At 46.6% G+C, this 14,382-nt stretch overlaps 2 non-coding genes across 2 annotated transcripts; both read right to left on the minus strand.

Moving 5' to 3' along the window:
• Nucleotides 1-3,237: 3,237 nt before the first annotated feature.
• Nucleotides 3,238-3,419, minus strand: LOC143763013 (U2 spliceosomal RNA). The gene has a single exon (XR_013212298.1). It is a non-coding gene; the product is annotated as a U2 spliceosomal RNA (small nuclear RNA).
• A 2,359-nt stretch (nucleotides 3,420-5,778) lies between these two features.
• LOC143818813 (U2 spliceosomal RNA) lies at nucleotides 5,779-5,971 on the minus strand. The gene has a single exon (XR_013224686.1). It is a non-coding gene; the product is annotated as a U2 spliceosomal RNA (small nuclear RNA).
• Nucleotides 5,972-14,382: the final 8,411 nt, after the last annotated feature.

The following is a 14,382-nucleotide window of genomic DNA, read 5'->3' on the forward strand; positions in this document are numbered from 1 at the left end:
CCTTTTCCTTGTGCAGCATTACTGCTGCACAAGGTGGCTCTTCTAGTTGCTTACGCCTGGGGGGGTTAAAGGTTCCCTTTCAACTTGCTCTAATTAGGCCTCAGCCTACACTCTGCTTCTTCTTTATTCCCTGGGCTCCAACACCGTCAGTTGCTGCTCAGAAGTGTCTTTGGCACGGTTACTCCCTCCAGCCCAGCCCAGTTCCAGCACGCCAGCTGTTTCCGGGTAGTGTCAAGGTCACTTTGCCTCCAATACATTGTCCTGGCGTGTTGCGGTCGGGTTAGCCGACTCTATGGTGCCTGCAGTTTAGGTGCTTCCTATGTGGGCTGCGGGAACTGGCAATCAAGGCTGGTTCCATAGTGCCAATAGGACAAGCGCCCCATCTAGGACTGTGGATTTTCGGTAACTACGGCCGGCTTGCGGCCTAGCAACTTTTGTTTTTACAGTGGACCTTCTGCTGCCTATCTGAGTTCCAGCACCATTAGCTGGTTCTTAGGAAGACAATCTTGAATAGGTCCCCCTGGTTCCAGTACCGTCAGCTGGTTCCGGGCAGGGCCTTTGGCTTAGGTGCCTCCTTCTGGGTATCCGAGTTCCACCGTCAGGTGGTCCTTGGTAGTGCTTTCTGGCACGGGTACCTCGTGCTTAGTAACTGGGTTCCAGTAACGTCAGCTGGTCCTAGGTTGTTCCATTGGCTCTTGTACCTTCTGCTACCCATCCGGGTTCCAGTACCATCAGCTGGTTCTCAACAGTGTCTTTTGCTCTTGTACCTTCTGCTCTCCATCCTGGTTCCAGTACCGTCAGCTGGTTCCAGGCAGAGCCTTTGACTTAGGTGCCTCCTTCTGGGTATCCGAGTTCCACCAATGTCAGGTGGTCCTTGGTAGTGCTTTCTGGCATGGGTACCTCCTGCTTAGTAACCGAGTTCCAGTAATGTCAGCTGGTCCTCGGTAGTTCCATTGGCTCTTGTACCTTCTGCTCCCCATCCTGGTTCCAGTACCGTCAGCTGGTTCCGGGCAGAGCCTTTGGCTTAGGTGCCTCCTACTGGGTATCACTGGGTATCCGAGTTCCACCAACGTCAGGTGGTCCTTGGTAGTGCTTTCTGGCACAGGTACCTCCTGCTTAGTAACCGGGTTCCAGTACCGTCAGCTGGTCCTCGGTAGTTCCATTGGCTCTTGGACCTTCGGGTAGCCATCCGGGTTCCAGTACCGTCAGCTGGTTCTCAGCATTTCCTCAGCCTTCTTGTACCTTCTGCTACATTTCCAAGTTCAAGACCCTAAAGACGACGACCCTGAAGCCCACCCCTAAGACGACGACCCCAGAGATGATGACCCCTGAGACGACGACCCTGGAGACGACGACCCTGAAGACCACCCCAAAGACGACGATGACCCCGGAGACGACGACCCTGGAGACGACGACCCTGAAGACCGAGAAGCAGAAGAACAAGAAGCTGCAGAACAAAGAGCATAAGAACATTAAGCATAAAACTAAAAATCAGAGCAAAAGATATTATCTAAATTATAAGCAGAAGAAGACTAAGCAGTGTATGGGGGTGAGTCTGATCCTCCTCGTGATGCCCCTGGAAAAAGCCTGCTGCTGCAGGCCAAACTGAACACGGACAAATCCTGTTGTAACTCTTTTGTGACAGGCAGAACGGAAGGTGTAATCTTCAAACTTTTATAGATAACAACTACAGGAATGCCTGTCACAAATAGCCAATATGAAATAGCCTCTCACCTAGCCAAATCAGTTCTCATGCTTCACACTGACGAGAGCCAACAGCCCGAAACACCATGTCTGCGAATTGAGATACTGATTTGGCTTTTATCCTAAGTCATATTGCACGACTCGTTAAAGGGTTGATTGTGACTTGTAGGATCGCTACTTCCAACAGATGGCGCTATAGAGTTAAGTCCTCTTTTTCTCAGAAGAGGCAATTTGCATATTTAAATTCCCAGAGGAGCATTGCACGGCGAATAAGCCTCCTTACCTTGACAAGCCAGCTGGTATGTCACTCTCCATAAGGAGAAACGTTACCCCTTAGACCCCAGTCCAGAGCCTCTCACCTAGCCAAATCAGTTCTCATGCTTCGCACTGACGAGGGCTAACAGCCTGAAATACCATGTCTGCGAATTGAGATACTGATTTGGCTTTTATCCTAAGTCATATTGCACGACTCGTTAAAGGGTTGATTGTGACTTGTAGGATAGCTACTTCCAACAGGTGGCGCTATAGAGTTAAGTCCTCTTTTTCTCAGAAGAGTCAATTTGCATGTCACAAATAAGAATATGATGAAGAAGTAGAATATGAAGAAGAATAATAGTTTAATAAAAAGAATATGAAGAATGTAACAAAAAAAGAATAATAGGAAGAAGGTGAAGAAGAAGATGATGTAAAAGATGTTGCTGCTGAGGATGATGAAGAAGAAAGTGTTGGACAATTAAAAAAGAAGGTGAAGAGCATGGAATTAGTGAAACATCAATATCTGACAAAATTTAAAAAATCTTAACATAGTCAATATCTTTGTAACTCCGAACGTCTTAAAAAAAAAATTAATTCCTGCTATTCCATTTCATTGGGCTAAACCTCTATGCCTTTAATGTCTCCTCCACGTCCCCCAATACATCCTACATTATTCTTAGTTGTTTTCATTCATGTACAATGAACCTACAAGGAAAGAAAGGGTTTATTTTAATTCTGATATTTTGGTCCCATTGACTTGCATTGGTATCGGGTATCGGTATCGGCGATATCCGATATTTTTTGAATATCGGCCGATCCAATCTGATACCGATACTTTTCAATATCGGAAGGTATCGCTCAACACTAATAGTTACACATGGGATACTTGAATTAAAACAATAAGTACTGATGGCAAGGCGGCTGGCCTTGTAGGAGGTGTATGTGCAGCAGTGTAACAAAGTAACAAAGGCCAAATACATTATTGCAGTTTATTACACCTGTAGCAAGCAACAAAACCCTAGATAGATAAATAGATAGATTACATTACAGATTGAATGCAATACAATGCTTTACATGTTTAATTGAAAACAATGCACACAAGAGATATAACAGAGTTGGTCAAGTTGAACCAAAATGCATTTGACAACTGAAATGTGCAAATTTGACCCTGAAAAACAAATTAAGGGAAAAAAAAGCAACAATAAAATGAACATTACAGGCCGAAAACACAACTTGCATTGATTTCAATTCAATCTGTTTTTGGACACCGGATCAGAGAAGGAGTGCACCATTCCTCGAAATATTGCAATACCAGGTCAATGCGTGGAGTGGACCGAGCAAGCTCTTTTTCCAGCTCCCTGTTTTGAAAATCCATTTAACATATGGTCCCTAGATAGGGGAGGTATCAGATATTAAACAGATGTTTTGATTGAAGCCACATCTAAGGCTCTGAAAAATGTGACCGAAGTCACACAAAACAGCGCACAAGGCGAGTATTACTGTGGACTTTTCCAGGAGGAGAATGTCCTCAGTAAACCATCCCCGTCCCTCCGAGCCAGAAGGCCACAGCGAGGGTCAGGGATCTTTGATGCTGTCCCTAGCCTTTTTCGTGCTCTCTGCATCCAAACAGTCTCTTACCTTAGTGGAGCTGGGAGTCCTGTTTCATGTTGGTTTCTCAGCCCCAAGCTGACGGGACCTTCGACCGTGCTTATAAAAATTCCCCTTCCTGACCCGAAGGCCATGAATAGGGGGGTGTGCTCAAGAAAGTATGAAAGGCCATGTGTAGCGTGCTATGGAGTCCAAGACTTACCTGGGATATGACTCCAAGTAAGCTCAGAATCCCACCAAGGCGACCACTTCTGGGGAACATTGCAACATAAGCCCCCACACTTACCCAGCCTTCTGACTTCAATCCTGGGGGCCATGGTTTCCACCAGATGCCTGTATGAACCACCTGGCCTACTAGCAACTGTACCAACCCAGGGTGTATTGTGTATCAATGTACTAAGGTGGTAGGAGCAGGCCATCTTTCAAAAGATTTTTTTTTTTTTTGAAAGCCCAAGGTTGTGCTCTCCACCCAAGTACATTTAAAAAGTGACTAAAAGTGCCACAAAACAGTGCACTTGGATGCTGGTCTTGTAAAACCCTCTCCAACAGTAGAAGGGTCCCCAAAACCAATTCTGTCCCTCTGAGCTAGAAGGCCACAGCGAGGGCCATGAACTAAGTCATCCCCCTCAGCCTGAGCCAAGGGAGCCTCAGTCGCACTCCCAGCTTCTAACCAGGCTGCCACATAAGCCAGAGCTTGGAGTCTTTAACTGTCGCTCTCCTCCTGAAAGGGGATAGACAGGGGGAGCAGAACCTGATGGCCACACACTGCCCCCCTAAACCTCTCAGAAGGGAACTGCATCCAACAAATCCAAGTGACGGATACACGTAAAAAAGTGAAAACACAAGCGGTGAAAAAATAAGTTAAAGTGAAGGTTTCCACAACATAATGTTGGCTGGACCTTCCACCTTGCCAGAAAGGTGCGTGCTTAAAAAGTAAGAAAAGTTGAAGTGCAGAGCAAAATGTGCCAGAGCTCATGGGTTTCCCAAGCCCATTCAGTTAAGGCACTCTAGGGTCACCACTCCTGGGGCACTTTGCACCTCGGGCTTTCAAACTTACCCAGCCCAATGGCATTGATCCTGGGGGACCATGTTTCCACCAGATGACTATATCAGCCACCTGGTGTACTAACAAGTGCCAAATCCCAGTGTGCATTGTATCAATCTACTAGGGTGGCCCAGGCCAAAGCCACCTTTTCGAAAGACATTGCATTTGATCTTAGCCAAATGGCTGAGAAGCGATATCCAGAATTGGTTTTGCACTTGTGCCGCCCCATGGCCTAAGACAGACACTCGTTGTGGAGATCGAGCCAAAGATTGCCCTGAGAAAGACATTTTAACAATCTCTGGACGCATTAAAAATTACAATTCTGCTGCTTGTTCTAGCTGTAATCCACACGTTTTTAATCTGCATAACTCCACCTATTTTAACACACCTTCCCTCCCCCTGTTGTTCCAACGCGCCTCAATGCCAGAAGGGGGAGAGGAACATTCAACAAACAAACGAGCAGCTGTGTTCCCTTACCTCTCCTGCTGATGAGTAAAGTACCTACCTACTGTGGCTTCTTCAGCACTAAACATGGCTGCTGCTGCACAGCCAGATAATGGCCAAGGTCCCATTGTGACATGTCAAGTGTTCCATGGACACATTCTGTCTACTGCACACCTGGCTGTTACAAACAGTTAGAATACTCAGACAGGTGAAGATAGGCTGCACATTCAAAGACCACCACAGACTAATATATATATTTTTTTAATACACAAACACAAAATTAAGAAGCTGGTGGTCCACAAGAGGGAGACAATGTTTTACAAAAGAAATCATAGCGTCCTATGTGGTAGGAATGGAATAACTACACATGGGATACTTGAATTAAAACAATAAGTACTGATGGCAAGGGGGCTGGCCTTGTAGGAGGTGTGTGTGCAGCAATGTAACAAAGGCCAAATACATTATTGCAGCTTATCACACCTGTATCAAGCAGCAAAACTCTAGATAGATAGATAGATTACATTAATTACATTACAGATTGAATACAATACAATGTTTTACATTCAAAGGTGAAAATGCACATACAAGATATAGCAGAGTTGGTCAAGTTCAACCAAAATGCGTCTGCCATCTGAAATATACAACTTTAACCTTGAAAAAAATTAACGTTACAGGCCGAAAACACAGCTTGCATTGATTTCAATTCAATCTGTTTTTGGAAACCAGAGTTCACCATTCCTGGAAATACTGCAATACCAGGTCAATGCATGGAGAGGACAGAGCAAGCTCTTTTCCCATCACCCTGTTCTAAAAATCCATTTAATATATGGTCCCCTGATAGGGGACGTATCAGATATTAAACTGATAAGAACAGATAAGTTTCAACATATTATTTCGGCATAAACAAAAACATAACATATCCTTTTTTACAGTGCGCATGAAAAACATTCCAAGAAAAATAACGTATTTCATACAGAATAGTATTCTACATATAAAAACTCCACCTTCGATTTGCTTCGTTTACCCAAATCTTTAACAGCTTTAACCCCTTCCCGACTTGCGCCGTACTAGTACTGCTCTGCAGAAAATGCGTTCCCGCAAACCGCAGTACTAGTACGGCGGCACAATCGCGCAGTCTCATGGTGAGCTGACACCTCGCAGCAATGCCCACAATCGGTGCTAGCGCCGATCGGGGGCATTGAATCCCTCTGATGCCGCTGTAAGTAGTGACAGAGGCATAGAGAACAATCGTGCAGGGAGGGGGCTCCCTGTGCTCTCCCACGTCAACGCGATGCGATTGTGTTGTTCTGGTGGTCTCCATGGAGACCCCGGATCCAAAATGGCTGCGGGGTCCTTCAGTGAGGTGGCTTGCAGGCAATCCTCCTACACTGCTTGTCAGATTGCTGATCTGACACAGTGCTATGCAAAGTGTCAGATCAGCGATCTGACTTTATATAGTAATGTCCCAACCTGGGACAATGTTATAAAGTAAAAAAAAAAAAAAGAATGTATAAAAATATTTAAAAAAAAAAAAAAAAATCCCCAAATAAAGAAAAAAATAAAAATAAATATTTTTCCAATAAATCCACTTATGTAAAAATACCAAAACAATAAAAATACAATTTGGTATGTCCCCGTCCATAACGACCCGCTCTATAAAACTATCACACTAGTTAACCCCTTCAGTGAACACCGGAAAAAAATAAATAAAAAGGCAAAAAGCAATGCGATCAAAAAGACTGATGTAAATAAAAATGGTACCGCTGAAAACGTCATCTTGTCCCGCAAAAAAACAAGCTGCCATACAGCTCCATCAGCAGAAAAATTAAAAAGCTCTTATAGCTCTCAGAATAAAGCGATGCAAAAACAAGTATTTTTTACATAAAATAGTTTTTATTGTGTAAAAGCGCTAAAACATAAAAAAGATATAAATGAGGTATCGCTGTAATCGTACTGACTCAAAGAATAAAACTGCTTTATCAATTTTACCACACGCAGAACGGTGTAAATGCTCCCCCCCAAAAAGAAATTCAGGAATTGCTGGTTTTTGTTCATTCTGCCTCCCAAAAATCAGAATAAAAAGCGATCAAAAAATGTCATGTGCCCGAAAATGGTACCAATAAAAACATCAACTCATCCCGCAAAAAACAAGACCTCACATGACTCTGTGGGCAAATATATGGATAAATTATAGCTCTCAAATTGTGGTGATGCAAAAACTATTTTTTGCAATAAAAAGCGTCTTTTAGTGTGTTAGTCTACGTTCACATTAGCGTTCGGCGCCGCAGCGTCGGGCGCCGCAGCGTCGCCGCATGCGTCATGCGCCCCTATATTTAACATGGGGGCGCATGGACATGCGTTGTGCTGCGTTTTGCGACGCATGGCCGCAAGCGTTGGGCGCAGAGAACGCAACAAGTTGCATTTTTTTTGCGTCCAACTTTCGGCAAAAAAGGACGCATGCATCGCAAAACGCAGCGTTTTAGCGTGCGTTTTGTTGCGGTTTTGTTTGCATTGTGCGTTGCGTCGCCGACGCAGCGGCGCACAACGCAAATGTGAACGTAGCCTAACAGCTGCCAAACATAAAAACCCGCTATAAAAACCCACTATAAATAGCAAATCAAACCCCCTTTATCATCCCCTTAGTTAGGGAAAAATAATAAAATAAAAAAATGTATTTATTTCCATTTTTCCATTAGGGTTAAGGTTAGGGTTGGGGCTAAAGTTAGGGTTGGGGCTAGAGTTGGGGTTCGAGTTTGGATTATGTTTACGGTTGGGGTTAGGGTTGGGATTAGGAGTGTATCAGGGTTAGGGGTGTGGTTAGAATTATGCTTGGGATTAGGGGTGTGTTGGTGTTAGGGGTGTGGTTAGGGTTGGGATGAGGGTTAGAGGTGTGTTGGGGTTAGGGTTGGAGTTAGAATTGGGGGGTTTCCAATTCGCAAATGCGACATTGCGAACGATCTCAATTCCAGCCAATTCTCTTTGAAAAAGTAAAACGGTGCTCCTTCCCTTCCGAGCTCTGCCATGCACCCAAACAGTGGTTTACCCCCACATATGGGGTATTGGAGTACTGAGAACAAATTGTACAACAACTTTTGGGATCCAATTTCTCCTGTTAACCTCGGTAAAATAAAACAAATTGGATCTGAAGTAAATGTTTTGTGAAAAAAAGTTAAATGTTCATTTTTTTTTTAAACATTCCAAAAAATCCTGTGAAGCACCTGAAGGGTTAATAAACTTCTTGAATGTGGTTTTGAGTACCTTGAGGGGTGCAGTTTTTAGAATGATGTAACTTTTTGGCATTTTCTGTCATATAGGCCCCTCAAAGTCACTTCAAGTGTGAGGTGGTTCCTAAAAATAATGGTTTTGAAAATTTTGTTGTAAAAATGAGAAATCGCTGGTCAACTTATAACTTCCTAACAAAACTTTTTTTCCAAAATTGTGCTGATGTAAAGCAGACACGTGGGAAATATTATTTATTAACTATTTTGTGTGATATGACTCTAATTTAAGGGCAGAAAAACTAAATGTTTGAAAATTGCGAAATTTACAAAATTTTCACCAAATTTCCATTTTTTTCACAAATAAACACAAGTCATATGGAAGAAATTTTACCACTATCATCAGGATCCGTTGAAGCGTTTCAGAGTTATGACCTCATAAAGTGACAGTGGTCAGAAATGAAAAAAATGGCCTGGTGAGGAAGTTGAAAACAGCCTTCAGGGTGAAGGAGTTAAAATAATATATGTACATTTCGCTAAAAATCATTCTAATACAGTCATTGAGGGAAATAAAATTATGTTTGAACAACAAGATAATCTTCACTTTCCACATAGTGCTCTTTGCACAATTTATTATACACCAGCATATTTTAGATTGATGCAAGGTTGGGCAATTAAAGAGTTCGTATAAAACATACCCATGGCAAAAGTCCTTCAAACTACAAACCCTTTTTAAAAGCACCCCTAACTTCTTCCAAAGTTCTTAAGGCATAGCAACAGTTCCAAAACAGATGTAAAACAGTCTCATTGTTTCCACAAGATTCTCTTGGACACTGTGATAGCGGCACCAGGCTACTCCGCTGTTGAAAGTCTCTAGTTGGGAGGCACTGGAGGATGGACATCCAAGCAAGGACTTTATGAATATTTGCGAGAAACTTTCCAAACACATTCCTCCAGAGGCAATTAGATCTGTTTAAGGAGAAGTTGATTACCTCAGACATTCCTTCTCTCCTCAGATGAGTGATTAATTTCCTGCGATCCTTCAGAGTGTCCGAATCCAAGTCTGTTAATTTATACTTTCTAGATACGTTTTCTATAATAATAAGGTGCTTTGGAGGACATAATAAAACAGGTGAAGATAGAGACGGCCGCAGCGATCTTTTAAAAACATAACTAGAGATGAGTGAATATTTCAATGTTTGGTTCGGATTACGAATATTTGCCGAACATAACCAAACGCCATTCACATCAATGGGAGATGTGATGGATCGCATAGGGGTAGGGGTGTGTCGACTTCACCCACCTCTGGGGAGGGGAGAGAAGGAGCCAGCAGGGATTGGCTTTCTGGTGCCACCAATTGCCCCAGGTCAGTCAGGGAACTGCACCGTGGTCAAATAGTCACCGGAAAGGCTTCCCTTATAAGTAGGAGTTATTGAGGTGCTCCTAGTGAGGGGGGTATACATTACCAGTCCAGGCTGGGGATATACCGTATATAAATCTCCTGGCCGTCACTGTCAGGGCTCCTCACTAACACAGTACGGTATGCTGCCACCAGTTCCTCGTTCGATATAAGCCCCATCCAACAGCAGGCTTATATCGGGTCAGAAACCAACCCGGGTAGCATATAATAACCGAGTGTGCAGACGTGGGGATTCGTGAATCGAGACAAAAGAGCAGCCCAAGATTAATTTTATATTTAATCGCCGAAAGGCGCACTAGTAAGATACAGGTATATATTTACAAGAACAGATATGCAAGTATACAGTCAAGAGTGCAGTACAAGGGTTGGGTATAGATAGGTTGCAATTACCGTGTTATGTATCATGTGACCACAGGGAGGCGCTGACAGATCACAGGTCCAAATCTTTGTTACGTGATTTTCTGGCCACGTCAGCTAACAGGCCTCCTGCCAGTAGAAAGAGTCCAAAATGAGGAGCTGCCTTTTATCCCCTAAGCTGCCCTCTCCCACACGCTGCGCCCACCCCTGGGCTGGGGTTTGGTTGGATTTTCTCTGTGCAGGGAGAATAAATATGCCTACCGTATGTAATTCCTGGTAGCTATGCTTTATAACTCAATAACGCAGATTTCTACAGGTGGCTGCCAGGTATGGGAAGGAATGCTGATTCCGATTACGTGCTCGGCTCGGCTCAGAGATATTGCATTCTCTTAGTACAGGTCATTATCCAGATTCAATATCTCAGAGCCCTGTGCTAGTCTGGGATCTGTAGTGCCACGAGGATTGCTTGAGTCAAACAAAGGACTCCAGTTGGCTGGTCCTGCACAAGAATTCACACCCGTGTTAATTGCGGAACTTGGTGCTGGGAGACACATGGTCTATGGTCTTTCGCCCCCCCCCCCCCCCCCGGAGAGCTTCAAAGGCCTATTTCCTTGAGCTAATTAAAGAAAACATTGATCTGCTCTGACTAAAGAAGTGCATTCGCTGGCTAATGAGGTCCCATTGTATAACGTGCATTGACTTGCCTTTTGGCCTGGGGGAATGCCAACGGTGGGGGCTGAGTTTTGAGCGAGTATCTTTGGGCCACTGCATCTGACAGGGAATTCCAGATATCAAAGTGATAGCAATTAGATATAATATTCCCATACCTCACACCTCCCCCTTGTGGAGGGCACTAGGGGGCATCACATTCCTGTGTTTCCCCCATGCGCACTCCCCCAATCTCTCATTGCCGGGATAGCCCATCAGCATTGCTATGGTCACTGCCCCTTTTGTGGCCAATGGAGAGGTGGTACTGCTAGAGCGCCAGGCTCCAACATAGCAACCTCCCATTCATCCTAGAGACCATGTGTAACCAGCTGAGGGGGTTGTGGTCCGTCGCCACGATGAAGAAATGCCCGTAGAAGTATGGCTGCAGATGCTGCAGGGCCCACACAATTGCCAGGCACTCCTTTTCCATCATGGAGTAGGCCACCTCTCTCGGCAATAGCTTCCTGCTCAGGTACAGGACGGGATGCTCTTGGCCCGCTGCGTTGACCTGGCTGAGCTCAGCAATGATGCCAAAGTCACTAGCGTCAGTCTGTACTACAAACTGCCACGCAAAGTCAGCAGCTTGTAGTGCTGGGGAGCTGGAGAGAGCAGTCTTGAGCACCTGAAAAGTGGTCTCGCAAGCGACTGACCAGTCTATCGCGAGAGGCAGCTTTTTCTTGGTGAGGTCCGTCAGGGGCTTGGCCAAAGTACTATAATGTGTAATAAACCTCCTATAGTACCCAGTGGTCCCCAGGAAGGACATCACCTGTTTCTTGGTCCTGGGGTGGGCCAGGATGCGATGGCATCCACTTTCCCAGGTTCTGGCTTCAGAACCCCCCTGCCTACCCGGTGACCCAGGTAGAGGACCTCGCTCATGCCCAGCTGGCACTTTTCCGGCTTGATGGTCAAACCTGCCCGGTGGATCCACCTAAGCACCTGTGTCAGATGCTCTAGGTGATCCTTCCATGTGGGACTGAAGATGGCAATATCATCCAGGTACACAGCCGCCTACCCTTCAAGTCCTTGGAGTACTGTGTTGACCATCCTCTGAAAAGTGGCAGGGGCATTCTTTATGCCGAATGGCATTGCGGTGGACTCATACAATCCAAACGGCTTGATAAAGGCAGAGCGCTCCTGGGCCTCGTGGGTCAGAGGGATCTGCCAATATCCCCGGCTCAGATCCATGATGGTCAGGTACTTAGCCCCGTCCAACTGATTGAGAAGGTCATCGATGTGTGGCATAGAGAATGCATCGGTGACCGTGACAGTGTTGAGCCCCCGGTAGTCCACGCAGAACCGGGTTGTTCAGTCCTTTTTTGGCTACGAGGACTAAGGGCAATGCCCACGTGCTGTTGGATGCCTGGATTATCCCCAGCTCCAGATCTCATCAATCTCCTGTTGCATCTGCTGCTGCACCTCGAGAGAGACTGATATGCTGACCGCCGGATCAAGGTGTACAAGGTATGGACCCTCCCAGGCTGCCTGAAGCTTGTCCTATGGTACGGGGACCAGTACCCACACTTTCTGACCCACCTGGTAGGTCCTTTCACAAGCATTCTGGTCATACCAGCGCTTCTGGTCAGCCTGGGCCATATTGTCCTGCCCCAGTCGCGCCAAGCCATCATTTTGTCCCAGAAGCGCACAACATATTCAATGACCAACACTCCAGGGGTGTTCAAGTCTCCTTCCCATGCCTCTTTCACCAGAGCAAGGGGCCCTCGCACATGCTGCCCATACAGGAGCTTGAAGGGGCAAACCCCGTTGAGGCCTGCAGAGCCTTCTGGTAAACAAACAGTGGGTGTGGGAGGTACCGCTCCCAGTCGCTCCTGTGGGAGTCAATCAACATCTTAAGCATCTGCTTAAGGGTGCCATTGAACCACTCTCTCAGACCATTAGTCTGCGGATGGTATGGGCTGGCCACCAGATGTTGCACTTGTATTTGCCTACAAAGGGACTTTATCAGCTGCAACATGAACTGGGTCCCTTGGTCAGTGAACATTTCCTGGGGAAATCCCACTTGGGAAAAAATCTCCGGCAAAGCGGTGGCCACCTTGTTGGCCCAAATGGACGACAAAGCTACCGCTTTCGGGTACTGGGTGGCATAGTCCACTACTGTCAGCATGAAGCATTTCCAGGAGCGGCTGCGAATGGACAGCAGTCCGATGAGATCCACAGCCACCCTCAGGAAAGGCTCTTCAATGATGGGCAATGGCACCAGTTGGGCTTTGGGGCGCCGCCCTGCCTTCCCCACTCTCTGACAGGTGTCACGGGAACGGCAGTAGGCAGCCACATCGGCCATCATTTTAGGCCAGTAGAAATGCTGGGCTAGCCCAGCCTTGGTCTTTGCGATCCCTAAGTGTCCGGCCATCGGAACCTCATGTGCGATCCGCAACAACTACGCCCAACACGGATAGGGTACCACTATCTGTGAGTCCCTAGGCCATAACTCTGGAGACTCTTGCTGAACCAACACCGGTACAGCCATCCCTGGACCACCCACTCGAGGTCTGAGTCCATGAAAGGCTGTTCCACCTGCTCAAGAGCTTTCAGGCTGTCGTCAGCTTCCAACGCTGCCTGAAACCCCTGACTAAATGTGGCCAGAATAGAAAAAACTGCCACGTCTTCTGTCAGTTCCCTGAGGCCCATTTCCAGGTCTCCCTCTGGCTCAGCCGCCACTGGGTCACAAGAGGGAAGACCATCGGACCTTCTTGGGCTCCAGAACTGCGGAGAACCCAGCAGTCTGGACTTATCGAGGGGCAGTGCCTCCCACCAACTCTGGTTCTGGCGTTGCAGCTACCTGCCCCTTACCTCTACCTCTAGAGCACACTGTCTCATAACACCTGGGGGCATTATCACACCTACCTGTGTCATCTGGCTTTGTCTGATCTGCATGAGCTGCATGTGTCCTGTCAGCACAGGAGTGACTCTCAGATCTTACTTTCCCCTTATCGCAGGAGGCACAGGCGACACATTTACAACATTACCAGCAGTAGACAAACCAAGACACAGTGGGGGATCAGAACTTGAGGTCTCAGTAGCCACATACTGTGACACTTGCTGCCCCAAATGTGTCCCAAGCAAAACATTTGTGGGAATATTCGCCAACACACCCACCTCCCTCATTTCCCTCCCGACGCCCCAGTCCAAATAGACCTTGGCAACAGGCAGCCCCGGTTTGACACCTCCAATCCGGAGACGGCGAGGGTTTTTCGGGGTATCAAGTCCTGGAGGGACACCACCTCAGGCTGCACAAGGGTCATCTCGGTGCCGGTATCCTTCAGTCCCATAGCAGCGGCGTGGTTTATGGTGATGGGCTGGAAATTGTCACGGGACCTCCCACCACCCCACCCACACACATGACAGGGGACAGCTTTGGGGATGAGGCTGGGGGCCTTGTGGCGCTGGTAACACATGGCCCTGAAGTGTCTGAGGTTCGTTGCAGAGGTGACACCTACTGGGTTCTACTCCTGGCCTGGAGATAGGAGCAGAGGGAGTGCCCCTTGCATTCTAGAGGCTAGGGAAACAGGGGCAGGATGAGTCTTACCCCCTCTTCAGGTGCTGTGGACGGCCCACTTGGCTTTAGGGGCCTGATTATTGGCATAGTCATCTGCCAGGGTGGCTGT

The sequence above is a fragment of the Ranitomeya variabilis genome, chromosome 3 (assembly GCF_051348905.1).
Source record: "Ranitomeya variabilis isolate aRanVar5 chromosome 3, aRanVar5.hap1, whole genome shotgun sequence".
Lineage (NCBI taxonomy): Eukaryota > Metazoa > Chordata > Amphibia > Anura > Dendrobatidae > Ranitomeya > Ranitomeya variabilis.